General features: G+C 44.6%; 1 long non-coding RNA gene across 1 annotated transcript in view; it reads left to right on the forward strand.

The window, feature by feature from the left end:
- Positions 1 to 9550: 9550 nt before the first annotated feature.
- LOC143292434 (uncharacterized) overlaps positions 9551 to 10000 on the forward strand; it is a 4728-nt gene continuing 4278 nt past the window's right edge. The window contains exon 1 of the long non-coding RNA XR_013056650.1: positions 9551 to 9712. This is a non-coding gene — a long non-coding RNA (uncharacterized LOC143292434). The remainder of the gene's footprint in view (positions 9713 to 10000) is intronic.

A 10000-nucleotide genomic window follows, 5' to 3' on the forward strand; every position in this document is an offset into this window, starting at 1 on the left:
TGAAAAGGAAAATACATGAATGGAGTATGATGTACGACAAGCTGTGACTATCCATGACAGCTGAGCTGATTTCCTTGTTGCCTGTTACAGAGCCAATTACTGCGGAGGGTGTAACAGGGAGTGGGAAGACGCAGAGGGCAGTGACGTCACGGACCGGTGTGAGGGAAACTAAACATGGCGACTGGAGACGACTCCCTTCCATTGGGCGTCTTTTTACAATAGTGTTTAAGAAGGATCTTATAACCATTCGAGTTTGTCATATCCTAAATGTATTCCAACAATAAGAATATAGGCTACGCATGTTCATTACATGTGTGTGGTCTTTTTTGTTGTTGTTGTTGTTTGTTTTTGTATTTTATTTTCTATTTGTATTCGCTAAATACACTGTAACCTACATAACAGCAGTTAGAGGAATGTTCCAATGGGTCTTTTGGAAATATATTTTCGGAGTAATGTGAAGAAGTGAGTGACACAAGTGATGGCTTTGAAATCTGTGTCATTTGATAATGCATCAGGCAACTATAGTTGACACTGGAAGAAAACATCCCAGAGGTACTCCTCACAGTGAAACGTCGTACATATACTTCTGTTGAAAAAAAAAAGATATGAGCTTCATTTTCCGAAACATAAAAGCGAGGGGAAAAAAATCTTTAAGTACGAAAGCTACAAAATACATGTTTTTTTCCCCCTCTAGATCGGGAATTGACAATAAAGAATAGTCTAACCATCCAGTGTAGCCTACTATCTCGTCCCTCCATAGCAGATGACGTCTGCATGAACTATATAAATAGCGAAAAACCAGCCAAGGCAGTTTAACAAATTCATTTTGGTCTCAAATCGAGACTACTATATATTCACATCACTTAAAAGTGATGGCTCACCGCAAAAATAATCAGATGGCATGCGCCCTGTTTGTAATTCCGTGCTTAATCAAAGAAAAAGAGAGAGTCTATATCTGTGAAGTGTGTGCTGTTGAATTTTCAGTGCGGAGTTAGTTGCTGGTCTTTTAGCGCAGATATATTATGATAACAATGGTAATCATGATAATAGAAAGTACTTGCATAGCGAAAACTCCCCATATAATGGTTTCAAGCGCCTGGCATGAAAGAATACATATACAATAATGCATAATAACATACCTCTGTACATGAAAAAAGCAACACATATGTGTGTGTCGATGCACCAAGACAACACTTCAAATTGCAGATATTAACACACACACACACACACACACACACACACACACACACACACACACACACACAAAACTTTATCATGTATGTATATATATATATATATATATATATATATATATATATATATATATATATTGTCAGACTGTAACTATCTATACGACTCTCTCTCTCTCTCTCTCTCTCTCTCTCTCTCGAGAGAGAGAGAGAGAGAGAGAGAGAGAGAGAGAGAGAGAGAGAGAGAGAGATAGCGGACATAAAGAAAACAGAGAAACACAACTTTAACATTGTACATATACAAAAGTGACTAATTTGCTGATGCAGATGTTACAGGTAATAACATCCAATTAACTGGCGAACAAGTAAAAACATTAAAGCACAAAGGTAGAATTAAAATAAATTCACTGCATGTAAAGGTACAGATACAAACTTCACAAAATACATGATTTTCTGTCTTTTATAGCTGGTTAAAAAAAAAAAATTGTGGGCCTATTGTTTGTGGAGCAGAAGTTTTCGTATGCTTGATTTGAAGGAACGTAATGAATCGCACGTCTTAATGAACGAAGGAAGAAAGTTCCAAAGAGATGGTCCAAAAAACTGCAAAGCTAGATTTGTACAAATCGATGCGCACACGAGGCAGAATATAATTATCTGAATCGTAACGCTCTGATGCCCGTTGAACAAGGTCACTGAGGTACGGTGGTGACATGTTTTTGTGTACTTTGAACATGAGGACCATTAGAGCGAGAGAGCGAGCGAGCGAGACAGAGCTAGAGAAAGAGAGAGAGAGACGCGCACATGCATAAATGCACACACACACACACACACACACACACACACACACACACACACACAAACGCGTGCGCTCGCGCATCCCCCTCCCCCCTCACGCCCCCCTCCCATCCAACCGCCCCCCCCCCCCTTCACACACACACACACACACGTGTTCGTTCTCACAGCAGCATCACCGGGTGTAAGGGAAGCAACCTAAACGGTTTTCACAAGTTGGACACAACGGCATTGTCTACCTTCGCTCAACAGGACGGCAGCCACACACACACCCTTTTTCGCTCACAGACTTGTGAACAGGCCTGGTGTCACATTATAGAAGCGAGCAGCTCTATCACGACAGCCCTTTTTTTCTGTTCTTTCGGGTCGTGTGAGACACAATGGGCTGAAGCGGTGGCCGAGTGGTAATGCACCTGACTACTTCGAAGCAAAACGTCAACGGGTTCGAGTCGCCCACAATTATGATTTCTGCGTGGCATTTTTTTTTACTCACCCATATAATTATACCTGACTTTTGATCAGTAGTCCGGGTGTAAGACTCATTCGGATGAGTCGATATAGCGTGTCCTTGTGTGCAGCATGCACTTAGCACGTTTTAAAGAACCTACGGCAACAAAAGGACTGGCCCTGGAAAGTTCTACGGAAAAAAAAATCCATTCTGATAGTGGAACGACGAGCGCAATAGCTGAGTGGTTAAAGCGTTGGACTTTCAATCTGAGGGTCCCGGGTTCGAATCTCGGTAACGGCGCCTGGTGGGTAAAGGGTGGAGATTTCTCCTATCTCCCAGGTCAACATAATCCTTATGTGCAGACCTGCTAGTGCCTGAACCCCCTTCGTGTGTATACGCAAGCACAAGAACAAATACGCTCAGTTAAAGATCCTGTAATCAATGTCAGCGTTCGGTGGGTTACAGAAACAAGAGCATACGCAGCATGCACACCCCCGATAACGGAGTATGGCTGCCTACATGTCAGGGTAAAAACGGTCATACACGTGAAAGCTCACTCGTGTACATTCGAGTGAACGTGGGAGTTGCAGCCAACGAACGGAGAAATGTGTTGCGACACAAAGTAATGCTGTACGATCCAATACCATCCAGTACAATACAATACAATACCTTACAATACAATACAATGCAATAGAATACCTTATAATGCAATTCGATACAACAATAATACTATACAATAAATGCACACACACACACACACACACACACACACACACACAAACGCGTGCGCTCGCGCATCCCCCTCCCCCCTCACGCCCCCCTCAACCCCCCCCCCTGCCCCCCCCCCCCCCCCCCCCCCCCACACACACACACACGCGCGTGTTCGTTCTCACAGCAGCATCACCGGGTGTAAGGGAAGCAACCTAAACGGTTTTCACAAGATGGACACAACGGCATTGTCTACCTTCGCTCAACAGGACGGCAGCCACACACATCCACCCTTTTTCGCTCACAGACTTGTGAACAGGCCTGGTGTCACATTATAGAAGCGACGAGCGCAATAGCTGAGTGGTTAAAGCGTTGGACTTTCAATCTGAGGGTCCCGAGTTCGAATCTCGGTAACGGCGCCTGGTGGGTAAAGGGTGGAGATTTTTCCTATCTCCCAGGTCAACATATGTGCAGACCTGCTAGTGCCAAAACCCCCTTCGTGTGTATACGCAAGCAGAAGATCAAATACGCTTAGTTAAAGATCCTGTAATCCATGTCAGCGTTCGGCAGCCAACGAACGGAGATATTTGTTGCGACACAAAGTAATGCTGTACGATCCAATACCATCCAGTACAACACAATACCTTACAATACAATGCAATAGAATACCTTATAATGCAATTCAATACAACAATAATACTATACAATACAACACTATACCATACAACACAATACTAGTAACCCAATGCCATACCATACCATACCATACATTGTTCATTGCTTATCGTTGACGGCCATACCCCCCCAATGCTGACATTCGCTAGAAATCATGGCCGGTCTATATACTGGTGTCATTCGCCATAATTGTTGACGAACGAATTAAAGCTGTTAGCCTGAATTAGTAAGTGCCAGATCGCCCCCTTTTTTTTTCTTTTTTTTTGTTTTGTTTTGGTTTTGGTTTTGTTTTTTTTGTTTAGCCGTTTGATATAAATTTTTTTTTTCTTCAAAAACCGTCTTAACGTATTCGCTTTTTAAGATTGATCTCCCCCTGTGTTCCGGCCATGATCCTTGACATTCGCTTACAACATTTCCTTTTAGCACCGCAATGACCTTTAACATTATTTTCTTGTTTTTTTTTGTTTTTTTTTTATCAGTTCAATTCACTGATTTTTGTTTTGGTCCCAGCCCCACTATACATAGCCGCGTTACAAAATAAAAAGGTCACATAATGAATTAAAAAAAAAAAAAAAAAAAGAAAAGAAAAAAAAAAGACGCCTAACAACCAAACTCCAGCTGGACGGGGGTAAGGGGAGGGGTGGAACAGAAAATTGGGCACAATCACAGTCCTATAAAGAACGGCGAACAAACCCAGTAATTACGTCTTCAGTTGTGGGCTGTCTGCCACATTTGTATTTGTATTGTATTGTATTTCTTTTATCACAACAGATTTCTCTGTGTGAAATTCGGGCTGCTCTCCCCAGGGAGAGCGCGTCGCAACACTACAGCGCCACCCATTTTTTTTTGTATTTTTTCCTGCGTGCAGTTTTATTTATGTTTCCTATCGACGTGGAATTTTCTACAGAATTTTGCCAGGAACAACCCTTTTGCTGCCGTGGGTTCTTTTACGTGCGCTAAGTGCATGCTGCACACGGGACCTCGGTTTACTATCTCAACCGAATGACTAACGTCCAGACCACCACTCAAGGTCTAGTGGAGGGGGAGAAAATATCGGCGGCTGAGCAGTGATTCGAACCAGCGCACTCAGATTCTCTCGCTTCCAATGCGGACGCGTTACCTCAAGGCCTCACCCGAGGAGAGAAAAAAAGGGAATAACAGGAAAACAAACAAGAAAACAACACATTGACAATAAGTGAGTTGATTTTAAGGCGGCGTATTATAAAAAAAAATAACAAAAAAACCCCAAACAACAACATATTGATAACAAGTGAGTTTATTTTAAGGCGGCGTATTATAAAAAACCAAAACAAAACAACATAATTTATTGATAACAAGTGAGTACATTAATTTTTAAAGTAACAAAAACTCCGAAAGGTCACAGAAAGAGAAGGTGGGAAAAAAACAGACAGACACAAGACAGCGATAGGAAAGAGGAAATTTTAAGCACGTAATTTCTAGAGAAAATGGGGAAGGGGGGGGGGGGGGGGAGGGTGCGGGTGGTGGTGGTGAGGAGGGGGGGGAGGGGCGGGGGTATGGGGGGGGGACTACTTATACTGCAATGGCCCCGGCAATCCCCTAAGAGGAATTGTATTGCTGTATTGTTTATATTCTTTTTTTTTTTTTCTTTTGTCACAAGAGATTTCTCTGTGTTCTGTGTGACAGTCGGGCTGCTCTCCCTGCGAGGAGCACGCATCGCCACAGTGTAGCGCCACCCAAACTTTTCTCTTTTTTTCTCCATCTTACCCTTTTTTTGACGTGGGTTCTTTTACGTGCGCTAAGCGCATACTGCACGCGGGACCTCGGATTATCGTCTCGTAAGAGCGTCGGGCAAAAAACAATGAATAATTTTTTTTTAATTAAAAAGAAAAGAAATTCCAGTTACACAGTTCGTTGCAACAAAAATCAGGTCATAAAAAAAAATCATGGTATTTATATAGCGCTGAATCTTGTGCAGAGACAAATCAAAGCGCTTTCGCACCAGTCATTCACACGCATGCATAACTCTAGAACTGGAGAAACTGAAGACAAGGAAGAGGCAGGGAAGGGAGGCTATTTTGGGAAGAGGTGGGTTTTAAGGCCGGGACTTGAAAGAGCCGAGAGTGGAGACCTGACAAAGCGAAAGAGGAAGTTCATTCCAACTGCAATGTCCAGAGACAGAGAAAGAACGGCGGCCAACAGTCGAGTGTTTGAATCTGGGTATGCGTAAACACAGTTGATCCGAAGCCGATCGTAGTGAGCGAGATGGAGTGTAGAGGTGAAATACACAAGGAAGAGAGCTTTCTTTCAAACAGGAGACAGGGGGGAAAAAAGCAAGTGTTTAAAGATCTGCATTTCGGCCTGACAGTGTGGAGATTTTAGTGGGAGGGGAGATAATGAGGGTGTCGGGTGGATGGGGACGGAAGTGAAAGGGGTGGAGCGAGGGGAAAGCATTGTGTTGTACTGCATTGTATTGGATTGGGCTGGGCTGGGCTGGGCTGGGCTGTGTTGGATTGGATCATGTTGTGTTGTGTTGTGTTGTAACGTATCGTATCGTATCGTATCGTATCGTCCCGTATTACTTTTTGTCACAAACTCGGCTGCTCTCCCCTGGGGATAGCACGTCGCGACAGTGCGGCGCCACCCCCTGCCCCCCCTCCCCCCACCCCCCCTTTCTCTCTCTCTCTCTCTCTCTCTCTCTCTCTCTCTCTCTCTCTCTCTCTCGTCGAATGCAAGTATATTTCCTCTCCAATAAAAGTACATTTTTCTACACAGTTTTGACAGGGTCAGTCCCCTTTCTTCCCGTGGGTTGTTTTAGGTGCTCAGAGTGCATAATTATCACACACGTACGGTACCTCGGTTTGAACGTATTATTCGAAAGGCCAGCAACACCCAGACCACCACTCAAAGTCTAGAGTACAGACAGAGTAGAAACAGAACACAGAGTACAAACAGAGTAGAAAAAAACAAAACAAAAAAAAACAACAGAAACACAAACAAACCCGGTCCACACATGGGATCGAACTCATGGATCCTCACTTGGTTCAGGCGCATTACCACAAGGCCACCACTCCATGTTGGGGTTGGAAGGGGGTGGGTGGTAGGGGTGGGGGTGGGGGGTTGAGTAGGGAAGGATAACAGACAGGGGGAGGAGACGGAGGCGATGACTGAGGTGGGGAAAGGGGGGGGGGTGGGATGGGAGAGGAGGGAGTGAGCATCATGGAGAGAAACATATCTGAATAATTACACAGAACACTTTGGCTAATGCCACGGCAATTTGTACACTTTTTTTTTGGGGGGGGGGGGTGCGGGGAGGGGGGGGGCGGTCGGGGAGGAGGGGGGGAGTTTGGGGATGGGAGGGGGGGAGGGAGGCTAGTACTGGCGTATTGTTCAGTCGTGTTAAACCGTTATGTGGGTGATAGGATTTATGAATGGACGAAAAAACTAACCCTACCTTTTTGTATGTATGCCTAAAAAACAAAAAACAAAACAAAACCAAAAAAAAAAGAAAAAAAATATTAAAAAAAAAGACAAGATGCGACGCAATACATCGTTTCACACAAACAGACAGTTCAAAGCAACACTATGAAGCACGTATCAACGTCATGCTGAAAGAAGCTACAGAAGGCGAGAAAGAAAGACACCAGGAAAGAAAATATAGAAAAGAAAAAAAAAAGATGGAAAGGGGGGGGGGGGGGGGGGGGGGGGGGGATACTATCCCTTTTTCATTGGAGACATTCGGGTGACACATCAAAACAGCAACAGCATCAAAAAGCGAGAAGGAAAATGTTTTATGTTTGCCTACAAGTGAGACACAACCCCCCTCCCCCCCACCAAAAAAAAAAACAAAAACAAAAAACAACAACAAAACAACAAAAAACAAACAAACACACAAACACAAACACACACACACACACACACACACACACACAACACCAAAACAATGTAGCAGAGCAGACTATAGGGGCTGCCTTCACCACTGTTTCCCACGCACTGACATGTTAGATATTATATACATCCAAATGGTGAGTTGCATCAAGCATTAAGTTTTGAGACATACATCAGGGCAATGTGGGAATAATCATCAGAAGGAGGAAGAAAAACATACAGGGAAACAAACGAACAAAGAAACGAACACACTGTGCTATGATTTTGTTTTTTTTATGGTAAGAATGTGTGATTCTCATAAGCAGTTTGGAGTTCAAGAGTGTTGTTTATACGATCACAACAGACACTTGTTTGGTCTATATGAAGCACAGAGCACACAAAGATTTTTTTTTTTTCATCGGTGCAGTTCAATCTCTTTGTGCTCTTGCACTGACACACCTCTTTAGTTCTGCCTGTCACTGACGAATGCGCTGGTTCCTTGACCTTCTGCCGGTCGTGTGCGTTCGTGTGTGGGTGTGTTTCGTTCTGCGAGTTTTTTGACGGGCGCAATAGCCGAGCAGTTAAAAGCGTTGGACTTTCAATCTGAGGGTCCCGGGTTTGTATCTCGGTGACGGCGCCTGGTGGGTAAAGGGTGGAGATTGTTCCGATCTCCCAGGTTAACATATGTGCAAACCTGCTAATGCCTGAATCCCCCTTCGTGTGTATACGCAAGCAGAAGATCAAATACGCACGTTAAAGATCCTGTAATCCATGTCAGCGTTCGGTGGGTTATGGAAACAAGAACACGCCGAGCATGCACACCCCCGAAACAGGATTGTGGATGCCTTCATGGTGAGGTAAAAACGGTCATACACGTGAAAGCCCACTCGTGTACACACGAGTGAACGTGGGAGTTGTAGCCCACGAACGCAGAAGAAGAAGTTCTGCGAGTTTGTGTGTGCTCACACGCTTCTTAGTGTGGTGTATTTGATGGGAGCGTGTATGCATAACTTTTTTTTCTAAATTGTAAACGCCACAAGCTCCCGGACTGCGAGACGTGCGCGTCAAACTGCATCATTATCATCATCACAGACAGAGCACAGACATTCAGACTGAGGGGCTCTGCAGGCAGGCGGCGTGGTATACTGCGTTAATGCACCATCAGTGTTCCGTGCCAACAGACTGCGTTTGAAGATTTCTATCCCGTCAAGGCGGCCTCGTTAAAAACACGGCCCACCTCTTCTGATCGAAATGCCATGGGTACTACACGGTCTAGGGGGTTTGGAACAAACAACAGCTAAAAGCGAAGTAAGATGAAGAAGGGGGAAAAAAGATAGAAAAAATATCAAACAAATGCAATCATAGCCCCACTTAAAAAAATAAGCCAGGCTGCACACATATCAGGACAACTGTCCCAAACAATTCGACGGCCTTGTGACCGCTCCCTGTAATGACACAGAGATGCTGATCACCACTCATACTTGTCATGCATAACACGTCACACTGCCCTGCCCCTAACTACGTAAACTGCAGCCATTGTTTCCCACAGCGGCAGTCCTCTGCAGCCCTCCCTGTGATCCCCTCACAACCTGATACTGTTAAACAGGTCTGACTCCAAATGTCAGCAAACGTCGGAAGACTCATTATCTCCCCCTAACTGAATCATAATCACCATCACACAGCTAGCAGTCCCACCAACGAGATTGAGGCCCGACGACAGTAATTCTGGTGATTATGGCTCGCGAACAATAACTTGGGGGGTGGGGGGGAGAACAGGAGGGGTGTGGGGGTGGGTGGGGAGGGGTCCTTTTGCGATTAATGTTTTCTCAACAACAAGAAACAGACTTGAGAGGAGATGTGGGATATGGGAGGAGAGTCCTTACTCGCAGGGTATAAAAACCAAGGGTTCGGGACAAGGGGTTATTCTTGCTACTTTTTGACACCGGAAAACTACGGAGCTAGGTTTACGCTGCAGACAGACAGAGAGAGAGAGGACCAGCGGCATCAGCCATGGCAACCACCATCCAGTTTGTTCTGCTGGTCTCCGTCTTTGGTAAGTCACGTTTCAGTGCAAGACAAGACATGGTGTGTTTATATCAGGGAACCCCGTGTGTGTGTGTGTGTGTGTGTGTGTGTGTGTGTGTGTGTGTGTGTGTGTGTGTGTGTGTGTGTGTGTGTGTGTGTGTGTGGAGGGGTGGAGGTGGGGGTACAGGACAATGTCATATATTTCATGTAACTGTTACAAAACATGAAACACATTTAGCAATGCGCTAACAGTCTGTTACAGTGGTCATACCAACTGGTTGGCTAGGAGATGCATTTGGATCTATCGATCACAAAT

The sequence above is a fragment of the Babylonia areolata genome, chromosome 1 (genome assembly GCF_041734735.1).
Source record: "Babylonia areolata isolate BAREFJ2019XMU chromosome 1, ASM4173473v1, whole genome shotgun sequence".
NCBI lineage: Eukaryota > Metazoa > Mollusca > Gastropoda > Neogastropoda > Buccinidae > Babylonia > Babylonia areolata.